The sequence below is a fragment of the Camelus dromedarius genome, chromosome 6 (assembly GCF_036321535.1).
Source record: "Camelus dromedarius isolate mCamDro1 chromosome 6, mCamDro1.pat, whole genome shotgun sequence".
Lineage (NCBI taxonomy): Eukaryota > Metazoa > Chordata > Mammalia > Artiodactyla > Camelidae > Camelus > Camelus dromedarius.
Window position 1 is genome coordinate 15,699,026 of NC_087441.1, and position 26,372 is coordinate 15,725,397.

At 39.5% G+C, this 26,372-nt stretch overlaps 1 protein-coding gene across 1 annotated transcript in view; it reads right to left on the reverse strand.

Moving 5' to 3' along the window:
* Positions 1-26,372, reverse strand: part of SASH1 (SAM and SH3 domain containing 1) — a 217,236-nt gene that overhangs the window by 167,820 nt on the left and 23,044 nt on the right. The window lies entirely within an intron of this gene.

Below are 26,372 nucleotides of genomic sequence, written 5' to 3' on the forward strand. Positions count from 1 at the left end.
TCTTCCTGTGACGGGGACCGACTCACTAAGGCACGCGGCCCATTTCTCCCAGCAAGTCTGGGCAGGGCCCCGCAGGGTGACCGCGGTGGCTCTGGAACTTAGAGGGAACTCCCCGGGCCCCCTCTCTTCAAAATGAGCTCTTCCAGCTCCACATGACTCTCCCCTCGACGCTAACTAAAGAAAGCGTTTAGCAACAAAAGGTGCTCTGATGTCAGGCTCTTTGCATGGAAATGAGCCGCAGACAGGAGAACAAATCGCCTGTTGAAAGCGCGGGCGCGCTGCGGTCTCCCGCCTGCACAAGTTTCCAATCACGCTTTTCACTGAAACAGTTCTGGTCGCAGAAACTCGAGAAAGTTAATCGTTAAGCTACCCCTGCCGAAAGAGTTCCTGAGTAGTCGATGTCGTTACAATGCACACCTCGCCCCTCCTGAAGTCGAGCGACCTCAGGAATTACAACTCCGCCTCTGGCAGCCAAGACTTGGAAAAACAAGTGTGAAAAGCCCGGGCACGAGCCGTTGTTTATTATGAGTGGGGACATTTTGGTTCCTGGGCGCCCACGACGCCGTTCCTTGCTGGGGGTGTCAGCTGTTAGGGGAAATGCGCTTTGAGTTTTAATGGTTCCTTTACAGTCAGGACAGAGGGAAGGGCCATTTTTCAAAAGGAAATGTTACGGTTGCAGCCATTTAGCCATTGCACACTTGGGGCCCTGTGTGTGTTTTTCCAAGGATAAGATCCATGACGGATTTATTTTATGAAGGAAACAGCCCTGTAGAGGTATTTGTCCTTTTGTGATTCTTTCTTTAAAAACCACTCAGAATTTTCCTGGGAGATCACAATCCGTGTCACATTTGATTTGGTGATTGATCACTTTGTGAAACGGCTCAGAAACCACGAGGAACCTCCCCCATGGTAAAGGGCTGAGTGGTACAAAAAAGCAGGTGAGGTGCCCCGGGGAGAGAGCCCTTGCTTGTTTTGGAGGCCTCCTCTGTTGTTTTTTACCCTCTGAGCCCACAGGAAAGGAGCCGCAGACCAGCACGTCCTCGAAACCCCCTTCCTAAAGCATTAATTACCGGGAGCCCCTCTCAGTGCAAATGGATGAAGAGCCCTTAGAGGGAAGTTCAAAATTGAAAGAAAAAACTTTTTCAAAAGTAATTAAATGCATAAGCGTAATCCCCGAACACAATATTTTTGAAAGAAAAGAAAAAAGAATGAGAACGTTTTCCCTCTCTGGTAAGGAGGCACTGTGTTGAAGTGGAGGGCTGGGCGCCGTCGGTATGAACCAGACCTGGTGCGTTCCTGGGCTGATGCTGGAGCTAGGCCCCATGCGTGTTCTGAGATGCTAAGAATCCAAATAAATTCACTGAAGCTGTGGTGGGATGATGAGGATTCACGTCTATAAAGACTTGAAGATGAGTAAATGATGGGAAAAGGTAAAACAACCCAATAAGAGTTGATTTTAGGATATATGTAAGAATTCCAATGTCTTAGCCATTTGGTACCTTATTAAACTGAAGACAATAGAAAGGACGTGCTGCTTCTAGGCAGGCAACTTGTTCTCCGCGTATACACAGTCTGGCAAGCGACTGGGCATGCAGTCCTACAAGCAGTGGGTAGGGGCAGGACTCGCCAGCACCAAGCCTGCATCTTTCTTCTTGACTCATCAGATGACCCGAGGGCAAAGCATTTAATTCTTCTGCGCTGCAGTTTCCCCATCCTAGACGAGGCGAGGCCACACTAATTGCCACCCACCTCCACAGAGGTAATATTATATTTCAGGGTCATCTAAATAAAGATAGGTATTATTTAGAAACAACAGAAACACATGTATCAATATAATTAAGTCTTAGCCAGCATTTTGGCACCTAGAGAAATCAACCTACCCTAGATATTTAAGCTCCTTTTCCTGGTGCTCCCTAATAAATGGATAAGGAAATGAGTATAAGCCATACACTTGAGGGGAAATGTTGGTCCCTATAATTTTGCTGTCTGGACATAAATAGGATATTTTGAGCAGGCATTTTTCTACTTGTAAACGTCAAAAGTTTTTTTGACCATTTTAAAGACGAAGACGAACCTTTTTAACTTATCAACTTCATGATGCTGCTACTCAAAAATAGCCTGATTACTTCACCCAAATTGAGTCTTTTCTCCTTTAGTTAATGTCAATCTTCCAAAAATTCCTTCAGGGGCTTTTTAACACAATATAAAGAATAATCAGCAGCATCGTGATCATAATCATACTATTTCAGAGTCCCATAGGGTACTGTTTACAAAGAGCTTTTTATAATAGAATTATACCCCATGAGGCTAGGTTAGGGCCTTGGAGGTGATCTGGATCAAATCCCTCATTTTGAGGATGAAGAAATGGGTTCCAGAGAACTTAAACGATCACTCCAAGTGAACACAGCTACGTGGAGCAGAAGAAAAGTCAGATGACTTGACTACTTTTAAAAGTTCTTTCATCTATATTATAACTTACTTGATTCTCACAAAGCTCTGCACTACGGGCAAGTGTAGATGCATCATTAAAGATCTGTATACAGAAAGAATAGGCACAGGAATCCTGCTCTCCTTTCCCCTTTCCATCAGGGCTCTCCCTCATCCAGCTCAGTGGAATTGTTATGATGTTGGTAAGTGAATTCTCAGGACAGAAAGGGATCTAGAAGGTTTTCTAGACATCCAGCAGAGACCCATAAGTTGACTGTGAAATCAATTCTGTGGGTCCTGATAAACGTTTATTGCAACGAATGAAAAAGAAGGTATCAGAATGCATTCAGTGAAAATAAATATTGGTAATGCACCTATCTCGATAAGTGTTATTTCTTGGAAAATTAGTCTCAGTTATATGCGTAGTGCATATATGCATGTGCATATATATGCACGTGCTACACACATGCACATATAAAAGCAAATTCTGGCTTGCTTGGCGGAAAAAGTGGTTCTCACTGTGTGGCAGGATTTCAAGTGTAAGCCACTTGTCTAGAAGCTGCAGGATGTTGCCTGCAGCCTATTTGGAATTTCATTCTGACATAAGAAAAATATAATGGATCCAGGACAGAGCCAAGTTTGAATTTTCACCCCAGTTTCTATAAGACATTGGTCAAATTACTTCTCTCTTCTGTAAAGTAGGGTAAATACAGTTGCTGTGACATTGTGTGTGACAATGAAGACAGTAATTCTCTGTGAATTAGAACTTTTTCTCCCTTTTCCTTCTTTTTGCTCCCCCTTGACTCACTCATACCATGAGGTGATAGCTATAAAATTTCCTTGTTCATACCTAAGTCTCTGGGGTTACATAAAGGGATAATTCCTAGCCCTGGAATGTGGCGGCTGAGTGTGACCAAGAGGTGATCTCCGGCAGGGTGGAGTGATAAGGGCCATTCAGTTTTGATAGTAAAGGTAGTAATAATAGCAATATCTATGTTATTTATTGAAAATCTACTCTACGTCAGGCATTGTGTTTGACATTTTTTAAATATTTTATTCAAACTTTAAATAGAATTTATGACTTTTCACTACGATTCGACCCTCCCACCCTGCTCACTTCCCATGTCAGTTCTCTGTCACATCCATCCATTTGTTCAAGCCCCCAATCTGAGACGTGATGATTCCTTCCCACACCTCACCATCACTCCCATCTAACCACGGACAAAGCTCTGTGGATTCTACTTCCTAAACATGTCAAGTTCATCCACTTCTCTCCACCTCCACTACCACGCACCACTGTAGTCCACACCACCACCATATTTCCATTATTTTATCTAGATCAGTGCTTCGCAAAGTGTGGACTCAAGAACAGAAGCATTTGCATCACTTAGGAATTTGTTGGAAATGCAAATTTCCGGACCCCAGCTCCACACTACTGAGCCAGACACTGGGGGTGGGACCAGTGGTCTGTATTTTAAGAAGCCCCCCAAGCAATTGTGACATCTGCTCAAATTTGAGAGCTACCTGGAACTATGGGAATGTTTACAAGGAAAAAGGAACACATTACCAAGGAAATGTGAAGTTCTAGAATATAATATATTGAAAAACTATACCAGTGGATTATTTTTTTAATTAATTGGTAAAAGAAACCATCATGAGATACATGAATGGAGATCCCAAAATCAGATGTTCAGAGATATTTGGCTCTAAAGGGCTGACAATAAAATATTGGAATTAAGTGCGTTTATTGGAGTAAACTGTATTATCCATAGGAAAAGCACGTTTAGGAACACTGCTTTATTTAAACACTTGTTATTTTTTAAAGGCAACACATTTTCTGCCTGAAAAAAAAGGGGGGAGATTAAGCAGAGATTAAATCCTTAAGATTTTAAATAGTTCAGTTTATTTTCTTACCATACCTCCTTCTGAAATTGAGCAATGAAAATAGATAAGCTTATGTAATTTTTGCCTACCATCAGCAACCCTCTCTGGCACTTCAACGCGGGGCATTCCTCAATGCCTCCAGGGAACCAACTTCAAGGAAAGACTGAAATGCCAAAACATTTTTCCCCTTGACAATCCCAAACACGTTTTTTCACAACTGCCTCAAAAGTGAGCCAACCCCTTACTAAAGTGTTACCTGTTTAAAACCCTCTTCATCACGGAGTATTTGGTAAGAGGGATTGAGAAAAGGGCAAACTAAAGAGCAATTAAAACCAAGTGAAGACAGCCCAAACGGGCCAGGGAGAGAAGGTAAACAAACAAAATGATTCAGGGCTATAAATACTTTCCTCCGAAATCTCTTCTTGCACTCTGATAAGCGATGTTACTAGGCTAGCCAGTAAGATTTTCATCTGTGTTGATGCTATGTAAACACCAAGGTTCTGCCTGGGAATTATTCCATCAGGCATAGTATGACTTGACCAAGATTTCATTTTGCATCGTCAGGTCAGACTAGATAATTTCTAAAGCCATTTGTAATTCTGAAGTATGAGGATTCTGAACTATTCAGAATTAACTGTTATTAACTATTGACACATTATAGACAAGAAGCCGAAAACTCTGAGTGGGCTGCCAATGTTGAATTCACAACGTTTAAGGCAAAGAACCCAAAGACTTCAAGTCACCATAAAATTACCTCTGAATTCACACAAGAGCAGTGTCTCCTGTGGAGAGCTGTGAGGTTCTGTGACAGCAACCTGACACTGGAAAAAAAAAAAAATAAGGAAGCGTGCAGAGGGAATGACCTTCAGAATCATACTCTCTGCTATTTATCTTTTTAGCTTAGGAGAATATAAGGGAAAAAAAGGAATGTATTAGTAAGAGACTAGAGATTATGTTAAATATTTCCAAATTATGCAAGGAAAATCTTAAAAGCACAGCTGGGAAGTATCGTCCACCAACCACATTGCTTCATTAATCGTGTCTGTTTTATAAACTTTACCCAAGGAGAATGCCTACTTGCCTGTCTATTGCTTAAACATACTTGTGAAAATATTTTTTCCTACTAAATTTAAAAGCTCCAGTTAAAACTATTGTTCTGCTTCTTTGAAGTGCCAAGATGATACAGACATAGAACAAAAGATTCTCACTTACAGAATTAATCCCAGAAACTGCAGAAGACTATTATGACTCTTATCCAGAATTGAAGTATTATCCATAATAGTTTGGATGACAAACGACAAAAAATTATTTATAATGAATGACATTTGCTAATGACTATTAAAAGAGAGGAACTGAGCTAACATTCTGGAAAAATATATATAATGACTCATTAAAACAAAGGAAGTGTGATATCCCTTTTACTACTTATTTTTTTTTAAAGAATCTTGTATTTACTATATAAATTACTTGAAGAAGAACCATGGGTCTTAGAGGCACTGCCCAGCCTGATGCTAAGTGCATACAGCTCTGCTTTATCTGTTCTGTGTCTTTCATAGGGGAGCCAACATTTTGGATCACAAAGAATAAGATTTTTATACTACTAAAATGTGCCTGTTGGCTATTAAAAAAATATTCCTATTCTTGTTTCTAAAGAAATAAAGAAAGAAAAGAGGGAGAAAGGAAGGGAGAGAGCGAGCATTAAAAGAAACCTCTTAACTGTCCCTTTAGCTATGAAGTTCTATCATTTTAGAATCTCAGAAACACGTCTTCCTTCTCACACAATCTAACTCCCTTCCTTTCCACATAGAGTTAAGTTCTTCAGTCTCCCTTCAGTCATTCAAGGCCACTTTCCTCTTCTGGGTACTTTCTTTCAAACTGCATTTCCTGTGACATACGCAGAGGCACACGCGCATGTGCACACACACACACACACACAAAGGCTCACTTATCTCAGTTTTTCTGAGCTGCCTTATACAATTGAAGATATAAATACATGAACTTGGGGAAGAACTCATCAAAAGAGGTGGCGCCACAAGAACGTTTCAATGAGCTTCTCACATATAGAGATAGAAGCCTGAGTGACAGGACACTGGGGTCATGGCTGCTTCTTTAAATAGTGCTTTGGTTAAGCTTAGTGAAACAATTCCCCGTTTAGGAAAGCTCGAAACATGCTCGGCTCCTATGGTTAGTGCTGGCTGGAATGAGGATAGACATCTAAGAGAAATATGAATGTGGGCAAGCAGGCACCAGATTTTCTGCACCATTTCCCTCTCAAGGAACACAAATATTTTTTAAAAGAACAAAAAATAGTTTGTCTAGGCATAATTTTTTCCTATGCCTTATAAATGAAACAAGTAGGTGCTAGCTCCTCTGTATCTAATGAATGTTCTCAAAAATCAGATGATGTTGATTCCAATAGCAAAGGGACACAACAAAGGCCCCTTGTTCTGGAAATGAGGTCATTTGGACAGTCTATCCATTAAGAAAAAGCCTATTTTGCTTTCAGAGGTCACCTATTGGGGCAGGAAATCCATCTTTAAGCCAGTGGACTAACATCTGGCCTAAGTCTTCTGGGCTGAAATGTCAATTTCCTGGTCTAAATGGAACACACATGAAAGGAAAAAAGATGAAAAATACAGATCTTCATTTGCCAAAGAATTCTTCAAGAGTAGCATAGATGACAAGAATTCTCCAAAAAAGAGCTACTCTTTAGTGATGAAAACAAACAAAAACAGTAAAATATCTGTCTGAAAATTCTATTTCTTTCTGTAATAACTACTGAAAGGCAAAAGTAAGAGGCTAAGGATTAATGATAGCAAAGGGATAAATCATTCATTCACTGGTAAATTCATGAAGAAATCTACTTAATTTAGAATGACTGATCACGATTCATGACGATTCATCCCAAACTGGGACAGATTTGCTTTGTGGGGGGTGGGGGCGGTGCTGGGGGGTGGAGTTTACTAACTGCATTAACAAGGTAAAACTTAAAAAAGAGAAATAAAGGGAGAATAATTTAACCAACATTAGAAAACAATCTTAAAGCGGGTTTAAAGTGCCGTAAAGCATTTCACATATAATTCTTCTAAATAAGCCACTGAATTTGTACTACTTTTTGTACTCTTTGAGAATATTCCGCATCAGTCCATAATTTTGACTAGTCTTTCTCTTGCTGATTCAAATTAGAGAGATTTGGGTCCATCATTCATTCATCAGGCAACAAATATTAATTGAGGGCCAGTTATGTCTGACATCAGGTTAGGTACTGACAAAAGACAGCCCTGGTATTCAGTAGCATCTAATCAGGAGTGTAAAATCTTTACTTTTGGAAAATAAACTGTTAAGTGGTCTGATTTGGGTTCATTTTGTAATTAATGGTAGTGTGGAACCTAGAAAAGGGTGAAAATTGAGACAAGGCAACTTTTCAGTCATGCTGCTAATCTGGGCAAGAGGCAACAAAAATGAACAACGGGGGCCCTTGGGCGCATGCACGTCAGCTGCTGCCAGATCCCACGCTGCTTTTCCAGCTTGATTTTCTGTTCTGATCCTACAGAGAGGTGCTCTGGGAGGCTCTAATCTACTTCCCCTCACATTTCTCTGTATTTCCTATTTTCTACTTCTCTGTTCTGTTCAGTCTGTTCATTTTTTCCTGAAATACTCCTGCTTTCTCCTTCCAGCTTTGTTGAGATAAAATTGATCTACAATATTGTGTAAGTTTAAGGTGTACAACATGCTCATTTGATACACTTATATGTTTCAAAATGATTACCACCACAGTTAGCAAATACCTTCATCACCATCCTGTTACACAATTACCATTTTTTTGTGTATGGTGAGAACATTTAAGATCTACTCCCTTAGCAACTTTCAAGTATATAGTACAGTATTATTAACTGTAATCACCAAGCTGTACATTAGTTCCCCAGAACTCATTTGTCTTAAAACTGGAAGTCTGTGCCCTTTGACCAATATCTCCCCCGTTCCTCCATCCCCCGCCCCTGGTAACCCCTATCCTACTCTGCTTCATTGAGTTCGGCTCTTCTAGATTCCAAACATAAGTCATATCATGTAGTATTTGTCTTTCTCTGTCTGACTTCTTTCACTTAGCGTAATGTTCTCGAGGTCCATCCATGTTGTCACAAATGACAGGATTTCCTTCTTTCTCACAGCTGAATTACATTTATATATATAAAAACATCTTTTTTAGCCTTTCATCTATTGACATTTAGGTTGTTTACATATCTTGCCTATTGTAAATAGTGCTGCAATGAACAAGGGAGTGCAGATATTTCTTTGTGATGCTTTTTCATTCCCTTTGAATATATACCCAGAAGTAGAACTGCTGGATCATATGGTAGTCCTATTTTTGATTTTTTGCAGAACCTCCATACTGTTTTCCATAGTGTATGCACCAATTTACATTCCTACCAGCAGTTCACAAATGTTCCCTTTCTCAGGGATCTTTATTTTTTGAAAGAGCCACAGGTGATTATGATGGGTAACAATGAATGAAATCCATTGGGGTAAGTGAGAATGGAAAACTGAGAAAAAAGGAACTTGGGGAACACCAGCACTCAAGAGAACAACATGTGGTGGTGACACAATGAGTTAGAGTAGTCCTAGAGGTAGGAGGAGAATCATGATGGCTTACTGTCAAGGAAGCTGAGGATTGCAGGAAGGGGGAGGGATCAGCAGTGTCCAGCATTAGGGAAAAGTCAACAAGAGAGGCCCCCTTTGGGGGTCACTGCTGACTCTACTTAGCCAGGGCAATTTCAGTGTAGGGGAAGGAGTAGAAACTAGATTGCAGGGGATTGAGGAAATGATGGGGAAAAAATAAGTGAGGAAAGATAACAGAAGGGATCATGAGGTTTGCAGAAATATTTTTATGCATATGAAAGATTTGAACAAATGTATAAGGTAAGCAGAAAAGAAATAGTAGGGGGGGGTTGGAAATTTAAGAGAGTACTACAGAATAAGATCCCAGAGGAGATGATGGTGATGACAATAATAATTTACATTTTTGAGAAACTATTGTTGCCGGGTTTCTCCTGTACAGAGGCCAAACAGACCACTCTTTTCCTGTTAACACATTTTCTACCAATAATACAACAAAACTGATCAGATGTAAGCATTCTAAGAAAGAATTACATTCTAGCCACATTTTACTGATGCTAGACCCAGATCATCTTCAATGGATTTTAGGATATTCACAAATCCTCATTCATATATTTCAGATATTTCAGTTCAATAAATATTTACAGAATGTCTATTCTGTACTAAGGATTGAGGAAGATGAAAATAACTCACAGATTCTGATCTTGATGAGCTTAGTCTAGTGAGGGAGACAGACACATAAATATTCTCAACCTGGAGTGATAAAAGAATATCCACAGGCCCTTTATGAACTGAGAGATTGGATGGTCAGGGCACCCTTGATGCATCATTGAAGCCTTCCTGTAAGAGGCTTCATCTGAATTAATAAGTCTCAGAGACAGGTTGAAATTCGATAGCCACATGGGGGCTCAGCTAGGGTAGGATTATGAGAACAGTAGGAACAAAGGCACAAAGACATAAAACAACATGATGTATTGGAGGAAACTGACGCTCTCTGTTTTAAGAAATGTTAGTGAGGGAATGTCTAGATTCAAAGCTCACGGAACCAGGTGGTCAGTCACCTGCACCTTGTCTGCTATCAGCTAAGGAGGTTAGTCTTAAGGCTTCAAGAGAGCGCATCCTTTAGATTTTAATGCTTCCTGATTTCCCTTCTGGGATGGTAACCTTCATTTTACTTTCCACGTGCACCATGTATTGCTGACAGTCCCTGGGCTGAGTAGGTAATCTCACAGCCTGCAATAACAGTACACATGAAAAGCCACCAGCACACTAGGGAAGGAGTAAAATTTTAAACACTTCACTAATGTGCAGGTCATATTGGCCCAAAGACCATGCTGATTTTTTTTTCTTCTTCTTTCCAATATTAGTATATGGGCCAACCCCCATGATATTTCCCAGCATAAGTACCAATCAAAGGATCTTGTCCTAGATCTCCCCACCAACTCTGTCCTCTGAAGTAATTCACAGTCTCCCTGGCTCTCGGAATCCTTAATGCTAACATAAAGGGGGTAAAAAGAGATACTTGAGGTTGCTTCCATTTCTAACGCTCTGTAATACTATGAGTGTGTGTTTCAGTATAGGAATTGTCTTAGGGAATAAGGAATAAGGAAATAGGAGATGCTAAAGATCTGGGGAGGAGGAAATAGCTTTCTTGCTTAGTGGAAGTTATTTATATAATGGTTGGGTTAAGCCATCTGGAAGGTGGCTTATAAGATGTGGCTTATGCATGAATTCTTGATGAGACTAGAGTGTTCCTCAATTCTCCATCTAGAAGTTAAGCAGTATCTTCATGAAGGTGGCAATGGAACGTGACTGATATAAAGAAAATTATAAATGTAAATTGGTACAAGGTTTGGAAATTTGGCAGGATGCATCAAAATCCGTAAAAATGTGCATATCCTCTGATCCAGTATTTAGATTCCTGGGAATTTATTCTGGTAAATTATTGGAAAGAAATCAGAAGCTCTGTGCTCAGAGGCTTATTACTGCATTTTTTTTATCATATTGAAAATTTAGAAAGAAGCTTTATATTCCACAAGAGAAGAATGGTCAAATAAATGATGATTTTGAAGGAATAATATCTACTGATTAAAATGTTAATATAATGAACATGTAACACCATGAGAAAATACCCTCTGTATAAAAAACCTAACTCAGAGAAATCAGGGGTGTATATATACAAAGGTGAGAGGAGGACCTGCAAATATTATACACCAATGTTTGCAATAGAGCAGAAGCTCAGTGAGTATTTTTTGAACAAATATATAAATAAATGTAAAATAAAAACTGGTCATGCATTGGGATGGTGGGACTTCGAATTAAATTGTCTTTGAATAATTTTCTACATTATTACTACGTTGTTTAATGATAAGCACAGCTAAAGTTAATGCTAATAGCTAATATTCATTGTGTTTACTGTGTATACATCTGACCCTATAGATTATATATAGAGAGAATTCTTTTGGGGGGGCCAGGTAATTAGGTTTATTTATTTATTTACTAATGGAAGTACTGGGGATTGAACCCAGGACTTCATGCATGCTAAGCAGTCACCCTACACTGAGCTATACCCACCTCTGATATATTTTGTAATGTTGCCTATTCACCACCTTCTGAAACATGCCTGCTACTATTCCACCTCCAGAGTCAAGCCTTCATGGAGCCAAATTCAATGCCAGCCAGACACTTGACTGACTGACTGACTGACTGAATACCTCAGTGGATGAGAGTGGCAGAGATCAAAGCACAGGATACCAGCACCTTAGACGGCAAGGTCTCTGATGTACTGTGTGGGCAGGAATTCTCAGCACTCACTTAAAGTCCTAGACTTTTAGATTCTCCATGTAAAGAACTGTAAGAATTGGAAGGATTGAGTTCCTGAAGCTGAGAGACAAAGAAAGGGTTTTTCTCAAAACCCCGTCCCAGAAAGCATAACCTTTTTGATTACTTCTGATCACTCTTGAATGCCTCACTGTTAAACAACAGAATGTGTTGCAAAAAGTTTATATGTTGTTGAATGTACAAAAAGGAAATGGAGTGCACGACGGTCAAATTTTAAGGAATGGAACCTGAGAGCATCCAGCATCCAAAAAAAGCAAGCAGGAGCTGCTGGGAGTCCTATTTTAAAAGGTTTTCTCCATATTTCCTCAAAATTCCTTAATAATAATAAATATTCAGGGACCACCTCTTTTGATCCACCCACAGTGTTTAACTTTCCTGGTTTTGCAGGTTTGATGATAAACACAGTGTCACAGATTAACAAGAGCTCTTTATTGGGCTGAATTTTATCGCTGGCTCATGCACACCCAGGTTCTGCGGAGGCCCTTGGAATTGCTTGTCTGCATCCAAGAGAAGCATTTAGCCTTTGGTCAGCAACACAAGCAATTTCACCCTTGATTTTCTTTGGATACAGTGTCTAACCTCTTTACTATTCATCTCCAGCTTTTCCACGGAGAGACACTATTTTTGAAGTTGCTCTGGGCCGTTGGCTATTTCTCATGATTCCTTCCCTTTCCAGCTGATTCAGAGTGGAGTGCAGGCAGCCAGGTGCCATGTCTGATCACTGTTATACTCCTCCAGGCACAAACGGCAGTGTTTCTAAAGCACAGCAATCCCGGGGGTTCTATTTCAGGAGCTCGTGTGACATAAAAAGCCTCACTTTGATCATTCGCTCATGCTTATACTCAAGATACACCCCTCTCCCCCTAATTCTGTAATCCCCGACTGTGCCAGGGCTTGGCCACCTTCGCAAAGCAATAGTTAATACTCCCTGCATCATCTCAACATATGGTGGCCAGTGTCTCCCAGAAAGATCTAAAACTTATGAAAGAAAACCAGCAAAACATTTCATAAACCAATGGTGTCAAACGCCACTCATTCTCCTGGTCTATAAAATAAAATATCTAACTTTCAGTGCCTATGAGAAAAAAATTTGAGAGTCCAAATGCACACTGCCCAGTAGTTCCTGAGAGCTTTCTTCTAATCGTAGATGTGTTCTGGGCAAGCCAGTTAATCTGGGCACCATGCCCTGCGGTGGGCCGCGTGCTGCTCCATGTCACTGACAGCAGGACATATATCTATGCTCTGCACCCACTTAATTTGTCCCTGGCTGGAATACATGAACTTTTATTTGTGCTATTATCATCATATCCTGTCTAGACTGAAAACAGCTACAGAGCAGCTCCCTTCATATACGGCAAATTAAAAATAAAGAGACCGGTCTGCCCCGCACAGCCTCCGCTGGGGATGCTGGTGGGTTTCCAGTCAGCCTCTTCCATCCAAAACGCAAAAAACGCAGGGAAGACCGTGGAAGCTGCCTCCAACTGGAAAAACCTAGATAAGAGTAAACTTGATGTTCAGTAGTAAACATGGTGATCTGACTTCAGTAATCTTATATTTTAAATAAATCCTTTGGAAAAATAATGAAAGTTTTAAATCAGGCTAGGCAGCAGTAATATTCAGACTCTATTTTGATTCTAGTTTGAAAACACTGATGTGCCAGGAAATCAGTGAGGAAAAGGATTCCTGTATCCTCAGCATTGTGAGGGAGAAGAGTCTGCTGGGCCAGAGCACAGGATTCTTGAAAGCAGAAATGTTCAGGGGTGTGGCGGGTTAGTCCTATTTCTGAGATTTTGACAGGCCAAGAAAGTTCCTACAGCCAAGGTAAGAAAATCCTTTAAACTTAAAATATCTTGAATTTATATAAAACTGGTCAATTAATGGGGTTACTTGCATCAGAAACAAAGAAAGGAAGAAACAAATGAAACCTGTCCATTTAAGGATTCATCAAAGGGTCACATAGATTTTGACTCTTCAAGTTCAACCTTTATCCAGTATTCTCTTAAGTCTCACTTTCTTCAATTATAAAATGAGGTTAATGAAAATATCTATGGCTTTTTTTTTTTAAATTGAAGTATAGTCAGTTTACAATGTGTCAATTTCTGGTGTACAGCATAATGTTTCAGTCACACATGAACATACATATGTTCATTTTCATATTCTTTTTCATTATAGATTACTACAAGATATTGAATGTAGTTCCTTGGGCTATACAGAAGAAACTTGTTGTATATCTATTTTATACATAATAGTTATTAGTATGACATAGTATTGATGAGAGGAATAAATGAGATAGTTTGCAAAAAGAACTTGACACGAGGAGTGGCATATAGTAGATGATCAATAAAAATATATTCGCTACTTTTATTGTTGTTATGTGGAAAAGCAGTCAATACTCTATCTCCCTGGCTTAAAGGGAGCACTGAATAAATGATAATAGTGGTTATTAAAGTTTTATTTCAATTCTGTTTAATACTAATGATGAAGAGTAACTCACTGTATCCCTTGGATGTTTGCAGCTCACTCACTACTGTAAAAAAAAATCATTTCTACTATTTTTCATTAATAGACTTGGGGCTTAGGAGAGAGTAAGTTATTCTAACTCCATCCTCTCTTTCTTTTCCTCCTCTTGAGTTAAGGACACAGTAATGAAATTGGGTGGAGAAGAAAGGAAGAAATAAAAAGACATCTATTTCCAAAATTTGTCTGAGGGCCTAAAATGAAAACGTATGCCCTTGATTAGAGGAAAATGACCATGAAGGTCTTAGAAATAACCCCTAGACTCAGGCACAAAAGAATACACTCAGCGGGCTCGGTAAATTCCTCATTATCATATAAATTGTTTTCAAGTCTGATCTAATAGGATATGATTAATAATTGGGATTTGTTTTCTCCCAAGAAGCTGCATGATTGAAGGAACCCATACAATTTAAAAGATCGTTCCTCAACTGATCAAATAAGTGTTTTCTGCTCTGTTTTGTATAAACAACAGTATTCTAATTAGCGTGCAGGGTCCTCATGGATGCTGAGTGAGGAGGTGGAGGTGGCTGTGGTCTTGGCATTGCATGTGTTCCCTACAGGAAGTGGGGCTGCATCTACTCACCATATGGCTTATAGAATGAGAATTGCAAAAATTACGGCTGCTCGGGGACAGAACTTCCGACTCTGTGTTGTTTATCCTCTGATTCGAATACCTGCTAGACTCCAAGGACTGCTTGAGCTACTTCCCAGCCCTTTTCACTTCCTCTTTGGACCATTTCTGAGAAGCACAAGCTAATTTCCGGTGTAAATTTAATGCAACCTGAATTGTTTATGAAAATCTGGACAGGAAAATGCTGAGCTTATGCTCAAGGTAATTTTCAGAGGAACAAGGTTTCCTTGTTCAAGTTGCCCAAAATTCAGAGGTATGCAAAGGGGAGGGAAGGACTGGCAAGTCAAGGGACATAAAACCAGTAAAATAAGGCCTTTGAGTTAACACGATGTGTTCTAGCCAGCTGACACAATTACAACTCTTTCTTCTCTGCCAGAAGGAGCAGGTAGCAGTTTCTAATTCCACTGCCCACCCTAACTCAGGCATGCAGCCGCACGCACACAGCCACCGCGAGGCCCTTGTCAATTAGAAGCAACATTAAAATGACATCCCATCTGCTCTACAAATGTCTATGAGCTCGCGCCACCTGTTGAGGGGTTGAAGGGACAGTAGAAGGGTAAAGAGTCTTGACACAGGTTTGTATATTTATACAGACAAAGAGCCACTTCATTCAGTGCCTTCCCTCTCCTCCCGCCCTCCACTCCTCTTCTTTGCCAGAAATCTTTCAAATAGTTTTGTGGTGGTATTTTGCACCCAGAAGAGTGTTAGTTGTATTTAAATACCAAGCCCTGAGAATCACAGGATCTTGGAAAACACGTGCTAAACCTCAAAGAGTAGGGGAAAAAAAAAAAAAAACAAACAACCCTAACAGATTTAAGTTATTCTTGAACCAAATTCCACACGTATTCACAAATAAGCATGGAGAAAAACTGCAGCCAAGAGGTTTAAATTGGCACTAAAGATGAATTTTCCCAGTCAGGGAGAATCTAAGACACTGGAGAGAGTATAGAGATTATTCAAGCTCTTTTTAAAAGATCTGGGCACTAGGAGAGTATGTCAGAATCAGGGTGTCACGTCGGCTCACGTGAGCCCCCGTCCAGCCTCTGCTAATGTAGTTTCCTCACAGTATCTAAGTCTAGCTTTGGGGTTTGGCTCAAATGGTATCTCTTTCCTCTGCCACCAATTTCCATGACCCGGGTTTTGTTTTTGTTTTTTTTTTTTTTGTTTTTTTCCCTTCTTCGGGGCAGCAGGGCGGGGGAGGAGGTTTTTCTGATTATCATTTGGAGTGTCTCTCTCCTCAATCACTCCGTACCTCACTGGATCTCTGTCTGCTGCTGACACTTAACCTGTCCTTCAAGACATAATCAAACGCTGCCCCCCACTCCCGGGACGGTTTTTTTGGCCCTCTCCCCAACAAGAACCTCCTGCTCCTCTTCCATCATCCCAGAGAAATAACCTGCAAATGCCACTCTCACAGCACTTAACCCACAGCATTTTTATTTTATTTCATTTCATTATTATTTTCAGATTCTCTTCTTTTTTTTTAATTGACGTAGAGTTGATGTATAACATTATGTTTGTTTCATGGTGACCGGATAATCAAATACATTATGAAATGATCACCATGAAAAGTCCAGTAAACAACACGCAGCACTTTAATTGTTAATTTGCTTCAATGTCTCTTCAATTAGACTGTGAGCTGCCCGAGGGCAGGAACTCCATCGTTTTTTCCTTTTGTTGTTCTTAGTGCCTAGCACAGTGCCTGGACAGAAGAGATTCTCAGTAAAGAGTAAAACAATATTCCACACTTATGGGGTACTTCCGACATGCCAGGCACTGTTTTCAGCATGTTCATGTAGACTATCTCCTCAGGTTTTTTGGAAATCACTTAGATAATGACTATAAAGGGATATCCAAAGCCTGGGACAGAGTAAATGGTGAATAAACCAGCAAATCTTCCTTCATGAGTTATTTAATTCTTAGAACATACTTTGTAAGTGGTGCTGCTACTCATTTTAAAGACGAAGAAATGGATATTTATAAAGGTTAAGAAGCTCACCTAAGGTCACTCACTCAGCTGAAGTGCCGGAGTTTTGTTTTATTTTAATGTCACCTTATGAGCTCTGACTCACCCAGCAGGCCGGCGAGGTCACCAGTCCAACATTTACAACTGACCTCCATACCTTAAGCCTTTTAATACAAGGGCGGAGGAACAATTCTTTTCCTCATATTAACATGAGCGCCAGTCTACCAATGGCATGAGAATAACTGCATTTCTCCTGACGGCATCCGAGCCTGATGTACACGCTCTGGCTGTCCTGAGGAATGATCATTTGCCAGTCTGTTCTGGCCAACTGGCAGGGCCAGTGCAGGAGCAATTTGGGTGGAAGTGGGTGGCGGCGGGAAATACGAAACACTGATATAACTGAGATTAACTAAGGTCTTGATTCTGATCCTAGAGTAAATAAGCTAGTGTGGGCAAGCCCTCTGCATGACCTTCAGCTCCACGGATTTATAAGCAAAGGAGCTTTCTGTGACTCACAGCGGGCACAGCCAGCAGGCCACAGCCTGGCCTCTGCTACCGCAAAGGCAAGAGAGTCTTGCAGAGTCCACCTCAGAAGACCGCATCACTCATTTTTCATCATAACAACCTTCAGTTCTCACTCAGCATTCCACGTTCTCTCTTTGTCAAGTTAGCATAACTACAAACACCAAACCATTTCGGATGGGGCCACATAGAGGGGGAGACTCTTAGAGGCTGGAAAGAAACAATTCCATTTTCCAAATACAAGAAACTGGAGAGCAAGAAAGAAAAGCAGAAAATATTTTTTAAAAGCTACTGAGTTCTGGTAAGCACTGATGTAATACAAGAAAGTGTTTTGCCTGGGGCCCATTATAGAGTAAGTTCTCAGATATGCCATGTTGTTAGCCATTATGCATTTTTGCTTTTTAACCTTTTTTTAAAAAAAAAACTGTGGTAAAATGCCATTATTATATTTTGCACAAGGTGCAATACACAAACACAAACACGCATGCACGCGTGTGTGCCCACACACACTCACAAGACCCTAGAGAGAGAGGAATACAGAAGAACTAAGAGATTTGGAACCCAGAGAAAAAGACAGGACACTGTGGTTTGCTGCATGACTTGCTTATCCCCAGGCTAAATCTCTAAGCCTTCAGGCTGTGTCTCTCTCTTGAGTTTTACCCTCGTATTATCACAGAAATTCTGGAATCATATCTCCTCCTCAGAGCTCTGCACATCTTGAGCAATCAGAGTCAGCTGGGTTATTTCAGGGAAAGTTAAATAAAATATATTTGTTGAATAAACATTAATGAAAAAGTCATCACACCTGGAGCCAAGTGACCAATTAAACCAAATTCTACCAGCCAAGTGATTTGCTTTCCACCAAAATAAAATAAAGCCAAGTTAAGGTGACTAAGAGGCTGAGTAAAAATTTTAATTACTTAATTTAAAAAAGCAGCTACCCGTTAGCAACATGAAGGAGGCGTGACTGGTTATTCTGGGAGGGCTGGATTCTCAGGACAAACCATACATCCTCTTTTGAAGTCTGAGAATCAGCATGAGTGGAAGAGAAGTAAACACAACAGGATGCCTGAAAATATTGAGGCAGCCATGGAACCTGGTTCACAACTATCCTCTTCCAGGAGGATACCATTTTTTTAATGGGTCTGACAGCTTGGTACACAGTAAGCTCTTTTAAGGCAGGGCTGCCAGCTTCCTCTCCAGTTGCCTATGAGGGTTGTGCTAAGAATGAGGCAAGTGGCCAGTTCTCTGGGGCACTCAAGGATGACGAAGACACTGTCATCACACATGCTTAAAAACACCAACGCCTGGTCATCTTGCCCGTATCTACTGTGCACATTGCACCAAATAAATCCCAGAGGTACTGACCAAATACTGTGGCCAGGATGAATTTCTCCCAATCCTTGGGTGCAGCTGGTTTCTGATACTCAATGGGTTAACTATTTGTGATGCCATTGAATGAACGCAGACTAGCCCCACATTGCCTTCTTTTAGGACAGTAACACAAAAGGGTATGAATGCTAATTCAAAGGCTACGCCCAATGGTGATGTCCATCATTTACGCACCATAGAGAACCCAGACTAAGACATACTCTTTCTCCTCCCTTGGAACACTATTTAAAGTTTAAATAACCTTTAACCTGTATCAGATAGGTAAACAGGATTATACTGTATAGCACAGGGAAATATATACAAGATCTTGTGGTAGTTCACAGCGAAAACAAAAAATGTGACAATGAATATATATATGTTCATGTATAAATGAAAAATTGTGCTGTACACTGGAACTTGACACAACATTGTAAAATGACTATAACTCAATAAAAAAAAGTTAAAAAAAACCCCCAAACTTTAACCTGCATCAGAACCTTCTGGAGGGTTCCCAGAGTGTCTGATTTAGTAGGTCTGGGCCAGGCCTGAGAATTTGCATTTCTGACAATTTCTCAAGCAGTGTCAATGTTGCAGGTTTACATCAACATCTGCTTGGATAACATTTTCTACTTCTATTTCTTTAAACTTGACACATGATTGAATCTTCTGAATTCAGTAACTGCTGGATGATTCCAGAGGAAAAGAGAAAGTAACAGCGAAGCTAATGATGTTTCACTTTTACAGAGGTCAGATATTCGGCAACCTCAAGGATCTGCAAATAGTTGCAAACTCAGAAGTAAGATAAGCAGGTCTTCAACTTGTTAAAACAGACCTGTAAAAAAATTATGGTACTACTCTGTAGTGGGTGACAGCGTAGAGAACCCTTTAGGTCTGAGTGTAAAATAAGCCAATACACATTGCAAGATCATGACAAAAGAAATACGAAGGCAGAAACGTCAGACTATATTATCTGGAAGGGCAAAATGTCCTATTTGACCAGGTAGTAGCCCCTGTGGTCATCAGTACATTATAAGCAGAGCACAGTCATCAATTTCCCCCAAATATTGAGGCTCCTTCTACAACAATCCCCTCCCACTGCTGCCCCAGCATCAAATAAAATATGAAACAGAGGATAAGGAATTCTGGATGTGAGAGTGCAAAACGACGTGTAGCTCAGCTTGGGACACATGAGAACTGTCACTGGTGGAAGTGGTTCTGAGGGGGCTGTTGGGTGATACGTTCCCCAGCCTGGCTCTCCTGGGAGAAGAAGGGATGGAGGAGAAAATCTGCCTTGACTCAGGCCTGAGGGGACCTGTCTGTGTTTCCAGGTGGAGGAGGCTGTGAAAACGGAGGGGAAAGACTCAATGAAGGGCTGTAACTACTGGTGGGGAGAGACACCTCTCCTAAGTCAACGAGATCAAAGATCCCCTGCAGAGACCTCTGAGGGACTGAAATAATAGCTGCTTTTGAAAGTGCCACAAAGTACGGAAGCAGCGGCACAGAGAAGTGGCAGCAGTTATGTTCCTAGACAATCAAGGAGAGGTTTCCCAGACCCAGCTGGAGGCTGGAACCCTGGGGCTTAGAGACCAGTGACCCTGGTGGGTCAGAGCTTGTGCTGGTCCACCCGCATCAGCCCCTCTAGATCCATCTCTGCCCTCTTTGCCATCTTTCCCCTGGGAGGCTGACATCTACAGACGAGTCCTGGTTCTCTGGCTTCCTTTGGGTTGGGTCAACAGTAGAGGATAAGAGAGTGGGAAGAGGGAAAAGGAGAGGGGGATGTTTGTGTCTGTCTGTGTCCACCAGTGCCTACTCCTGCCAGGGTTTCAGCAGTTGCTACCTTCCTCTGAGCCTGGAGCTCGGCAGAGGTGAGCCCATTTCCAAGGTTATGGTCTTTGATTTAACAATTGTTTTCTCCAGTTTTTCCTTCAAGCTTCAAGGCGGCATGGGCTTGCTAGAATCTGGTGCTTTTCCATCCCTGTGCTTTAATCCTGCCCACACCTCTGTGTAACAGTGTTTCAGTCAACTCTTGTCAAACCCTTTCAGTCAGCCTGATGTTTACTGCCTGGACCCTGACCGGAATAGAGACTAAGGTCAAAGCTTGCATGGACTGGGTGTGAGTTTTGGTGAGCTCCCAACTGTAAGCTCAGGAACAAATGAAATCATCAGCCGTCCAGGGGAGCCCTGCAGCAATAGGTAATGAAAGTAAAGGACTTGAGGAAATTAGCCGAGGCTCAGAAATGTCAAGGAGAAAATGACTCCAGAACAATTACCAAAAGTATAGAAGCAGGGGTTAAACGGCCGAATACATTCTGAAGAAATGTCCATTCAGAAACGGATCAGTATAGAACACAGGAGTTATTTTAAGAAAGCTTCCTACAAGTCATGAATTTTTAAAGCTAGGGCTTGAACGAGCAATACTAAAACTATTGAAAAGATTTGAGGGATAGTCTGAGTACTGGTAGATTTAGAAAAGAATAGAGTAGGGTGCCATGTCCTGTTATTTAAATCAGTTTTTTTTGAAATAGAATTCACATTAAATACAATTTACCCATTTAAAGTGTACAATTTAATGTATTTGAGTGCTTTCACAGGGTTGTAAAACCATCACCACAGCCTAATTTTAGAACATTTTCATGCCCCGGAAAAGAAACTTTGTACCTGTTAGCAGTTAGTCCCTATTCCCTCCCTCCATGCCTCACCTCAAGCCCTAAGCACCACCAATCCACTTTACATCTCCATCAATATGCCAATTGAGGCTATTTTACATAAATGGAATCATACAATAAGTGGTGTTTTGTGACCGACTTCTTTCACTTAGCAACATGTTGTAGTGTATATCAGTACTTCATTTCTTTTATTTCTAAACAATATTTCATTGTATGGACATATATTCTATATTATTTATTCATTCATCACTTGATGTACACTTGTTGCTTCCATTTTTAAAAAAGTAAATAATGTTGCTATGAATATTCATGTACAAGTTTTTGTGTGTACATGTGTTTTCATTTCTCTTGGGTATATTCCTAAGAGTGATATTGTTGAGTCATATGGTAATTCTGTTTAACTTTGAGGAACTGCCAAACTGTTTTACTAAAGCAGCTGTACCAACTGAGCATTGTGAGTTTTTCAACTTTGTTCTTTTTTTTTTAGAATTGTTTGGGCTATTCTGGGTCCCGTTACAGGGCTTATGCTGAAAATGTAGATGAATTTGGGGAGTACTTCTATCTGATAAATATTGTGTCCTGATGTATGAACAAGGGATGTTTTTCCACTTAATTAGATCTTGAATTTCTTTCAACAATGTTTTGTGGTGTCCAGTGTATAAATCTTTCACTCCTTTTGTTAAATTTATACCTAAGTATTTTATTCTTTTTAATGCTATTGAAAATTCATTTTCAGAATGTTTATTGTTAGTATATGGAAATATATTGATCTTATATCCTGCAAACTTGCTGAATTCATTTATTATTTAATAGTTTTTTTTTAGTGGGTTTCATAAGATTTTTATGCACAAAATCATGTGATCTACAAATAGAGGTAATTTTGCTTTTTCCTTTTCAATGTGCATGGCTTTTATTTCATTTTCTTGCATAATTACCCTGGCTGGAACTTTTAGTAAAATGTTAAATAGAACTGAATATCCTAAAATTTTTTCCCTGATCTAAGGGGAAAAGCATTCATTCTTTTACCATTAGGTATGATGAGTTTTTGTTTTATTTTGTTTTGTTTTGTTGTTTTTTGTAGATGCCTTGTATTAGGTTGAGGAAGTTCCCTTCTAGTCTTAGAATGTTGAGCAAATTTTTTTTTTAAATCACAAAAGGTTGCTAAATTTTGTCAGATTCATTTTCTGTGTCTACTGAGATGATTATATGGTCTTTGTCTTTTATTCTACTAATATGATATATTAATTGACTTTGAATGGTAAACCAACCTTGCATTCCTGAGATAAACCCCATTTGATCATGGTATAGGAATCTTTCTATATGTTGCTGGATTCAGTTTGTTAGTATTCATTCTTTCTGATCATTTTGAGTTTAATTTTCTCTTCTTTTTCTAGTTCCTTAAGGTGGAAGATTTGGTTATTGATTTTAGATCCCTCCTCCTCTTCTTCCTCCACTCCTCCTCCTCTTCTCACTCCTCCATCTTCTATCTCCCCCTCTCTTCTCCTGTTCCTTCTTCTCCTTCTTCTTCCTCTTCTTCCTATTCTTCTGTTCCTTCTTCTTTTAGTTACATAAATTAACTCATTTATTATGGGTTAGCAATGTTTCAAATGCCAGAGCTTCTACTGGTTTTTCAATTCCTTCAGGCTTCAGCTGATGAATTTTGCTGTGATGGTAGAAGTGGTGTTGTAGGTTCAGGCACCACCAGCTACTGTGTTCTTGCAGGAACTAGAGTGCCAAATCCCCACAGCTCATCTTTTGATCTTTGTTTTGACATAGAAAAAGCAAGTGCACTTAGAATGCAGGCTGATAGCAATTTTCTTTACCAAATTCCCAAGGAGGAACCATAACAGGTCCTGTATCTACTGATGATTCTGTCCATGCATTTAGCCGTGTTATTGCACACTAGGTCTGAATCGAGAGAGCTTTTCTTCTTTTTTAATATAGGCACTGTACAGCTATACATTGCCCTTTAAGCACTGCTTTAGCTGCATCCCATAAGTTTTGATATGTTGTATTCTTCTTTTATTTCGTCTCAAAACATTTTCTAATTTTTCTTGCAATTTCTTCTTTGACCCTCTGGTTATTTAGAAGTGTGTTGTTTAATTTCCCTATATTTGTGAATTTCCCAAATTTCTTTCCATTATTTCCATGATGGTCAGAAAACATACTTGTATGATTTCAATATTTTTATATTGAGTCTTATTTTATGAATTAGCATATGGCCCATCCTAGAGAATGTTCCAGCTGTGTTGAGATAAATGTGTAGTCTGCTGCTGTGGAATGAACAAGGTTTTTATTTTTTAATCAAATTTAAAGTACAGTAGTGCTTGGAATCAAACACATTTTCATCTTTACTGTATCCATGGTTAAATTAGGAGAAGAAAAATAATAGCACTCATTTGTTACTATATATATATATATATTTAGGTATAGACTGTTTCTCCTGCAGCATGGGGATGTATCATATGACTCTGAGAATAAGGCTGTATGAAGTAATAGAAGCACTATAGATGTAAGATTTCCCATCCTGCATTTCTGACACAATATCGAGAGAAATCCTAGAAAATTAGAAAACAAGATTCTATGATCCAAAATTACCCTTTAATATTAAAATAGTAGGCAAATTACTTAATTTCTCTAACGCTCACCCTGATCATCATTATTAGCCAAGAACATAAGACGCTGTCTTAAGGGTCTTGTGAAAATTAAATGATGAATTTTTTAATTAAATAAGAAATGACTTGAAAATGCCCTAGCACAGTGCTTGGCACATAATAATCTTACATGAGTTGTTTTCAGATAGAGATGCTATTTAGATACCAAATGTTAGTTAGATTTAGGATATAGAATTGCTATTATCAGTAATAAAAAACAGTTTACCAGCTATTTTTCTTCCCTCAAGTAAGAAATACAGGGCATCCTTCTTTGCAGTGCTTTAAGTTTCTCAAAACTCTGACCTGATCTTGTTTCCTTGCTCTAAATGAGAGGAACAGACTATCTTGTTTTCTTGCTCTAAATGAAAGGAATAGGGAGGCAAAGAGTTTTGTTTTTTTAAACTAGATCCTTGAAACTTATTCTAGGTTACCTTAAAATGTTGTACCACTTGGTGAGGATGTTATAGAGGGAAATGAGCATCTGATAGACACAAGAAGGTAGAACTAGATAACCTTTTACATTCTTCCAACCTTGAGTCTGCTGAGATACACAATAGAGGTTATGAAAATGAGTATGAGCATGAAATCATCTTGTGAATCTGATCATACTAATGAAAAAAGGACACAGTAATCAATTTATTTCTTGGAACTATATGAAGGTTTTTAGCCTTCCATATTCAGTTTACTAAATCATTTCTGACAGTATGTTATGGTAATGTAGTCATAGGAAAGGGTTAATTCATTTCTACCCAAAAGCAATTTACTACCTCTCAAGTGGAGAATAAGAACTACAATGTGTTGCTAAACTGATATGCATGCATCAATGGATACAGCCCCTAGGAACTTAGAGTTTAATTTCCTCCTCAACATCTTGACATTCCCTGCTCCTAAAAATCTCCACTCAAATATGGGGCAGGGTGGGGAGGATGGGACAGGCACCTTGTAAATTTACTCTGATTTAGGAGTTGAGACTTTGTAACTAAAGGTAACATCCTGAATTCATGTCTTGCTTCATGTGCCCTCCCAATTTAGCTTGTCCCTTTAAATCAAAAGCTTCTTAAGTTTATATAATTCTCAGGCATAAAACCCTAGAGAACTTAAACGACTTAAAAGGATATCAGGATGTATAATTCTTGTAGAACCAATAAATGCTGAAAAATAAATATCTAAAGTCTAAATTATGAAAAAGACATCTTTATAATGTCATGTGGCCCCACGAAATATCATTAAGCTTCCTGGATTTGGCCATAGTTTAACATTCACATATCCTCAAAAAATCATTCTCTAGAATGAAGACCCAAGAGGACAGGGAGGTTCATTTTCTTTCCTGATGTCCCCCCAAACCTTCAACAGCATCTAGGATTCAGTGAGTGCTCAACGGGTATTTGTTGAATGAATTCCCTCCTTTAACACATAAACAATTATCTATAGTTACAAAATATTTTCAATGCTTGCAAAATGTTCTGTATGTTTTATTTATGAATTACTAATGAAGTTCAACTCAGGAGAATCTATTGGTTCTCTGATAGCAAATTTATAGACTTATTTAAAGCGGGAAATTGACAAATAACAAATTTTGGTAAACTGCTTCAAGTCAACAATTCATTGTGTTTTCTTTTAGCGAATGCCATTTCCTTTAAAATGTGTAAATTATAGCCATGAACTAATTTTTATTGAAGGTGGTGGTGCTGTGTTACACTGATGTTTCAATAGGGTAACCAGATAAAATACAAATAATTTTTTAGTATATGTATGTCCCAAATATTGCATGGGGCATCCATATACTAAAAAATTATTCATTGTCTATCTGATGTTCAAATTTAACAGAACAGTGTCCATCTTTAATTTTTTTCCAGCTAAATTTGACAACGTTAGCTTCAAAGTAAATATCATGACTCTCATTTTACAGTGTTGTCACAATCAAATAAAAGTTGCTTAATAAATAAAACCAGAACCGACTGTCTCCAAACACAATGTCTTTAATCTAAGCTATTTTATCGTCATTTTCTTAGGAAAAAAACAAACCAAGGAAGAAAACAGCTCCCGAGTGACGGCAGTGGTGTGACTCTCCACGGGGCCTCTTCTTTGTAGTTCCCTGAGGTCAGCGGTGGCTCCCCGGGGCAGTGCTACACCAGGGCCCAGAGTCCTACCCTCTGTGATGGCTGAATCCTATTTCGTGTTACAGGCCCTTATCAGTGTACTCTTCGAGAAGTTTCTGGAGGAGCAGCCCTGGCCAGATGGAAATGCTAGAATTCAGCAATAAAAAAGTTCTCCTCCCT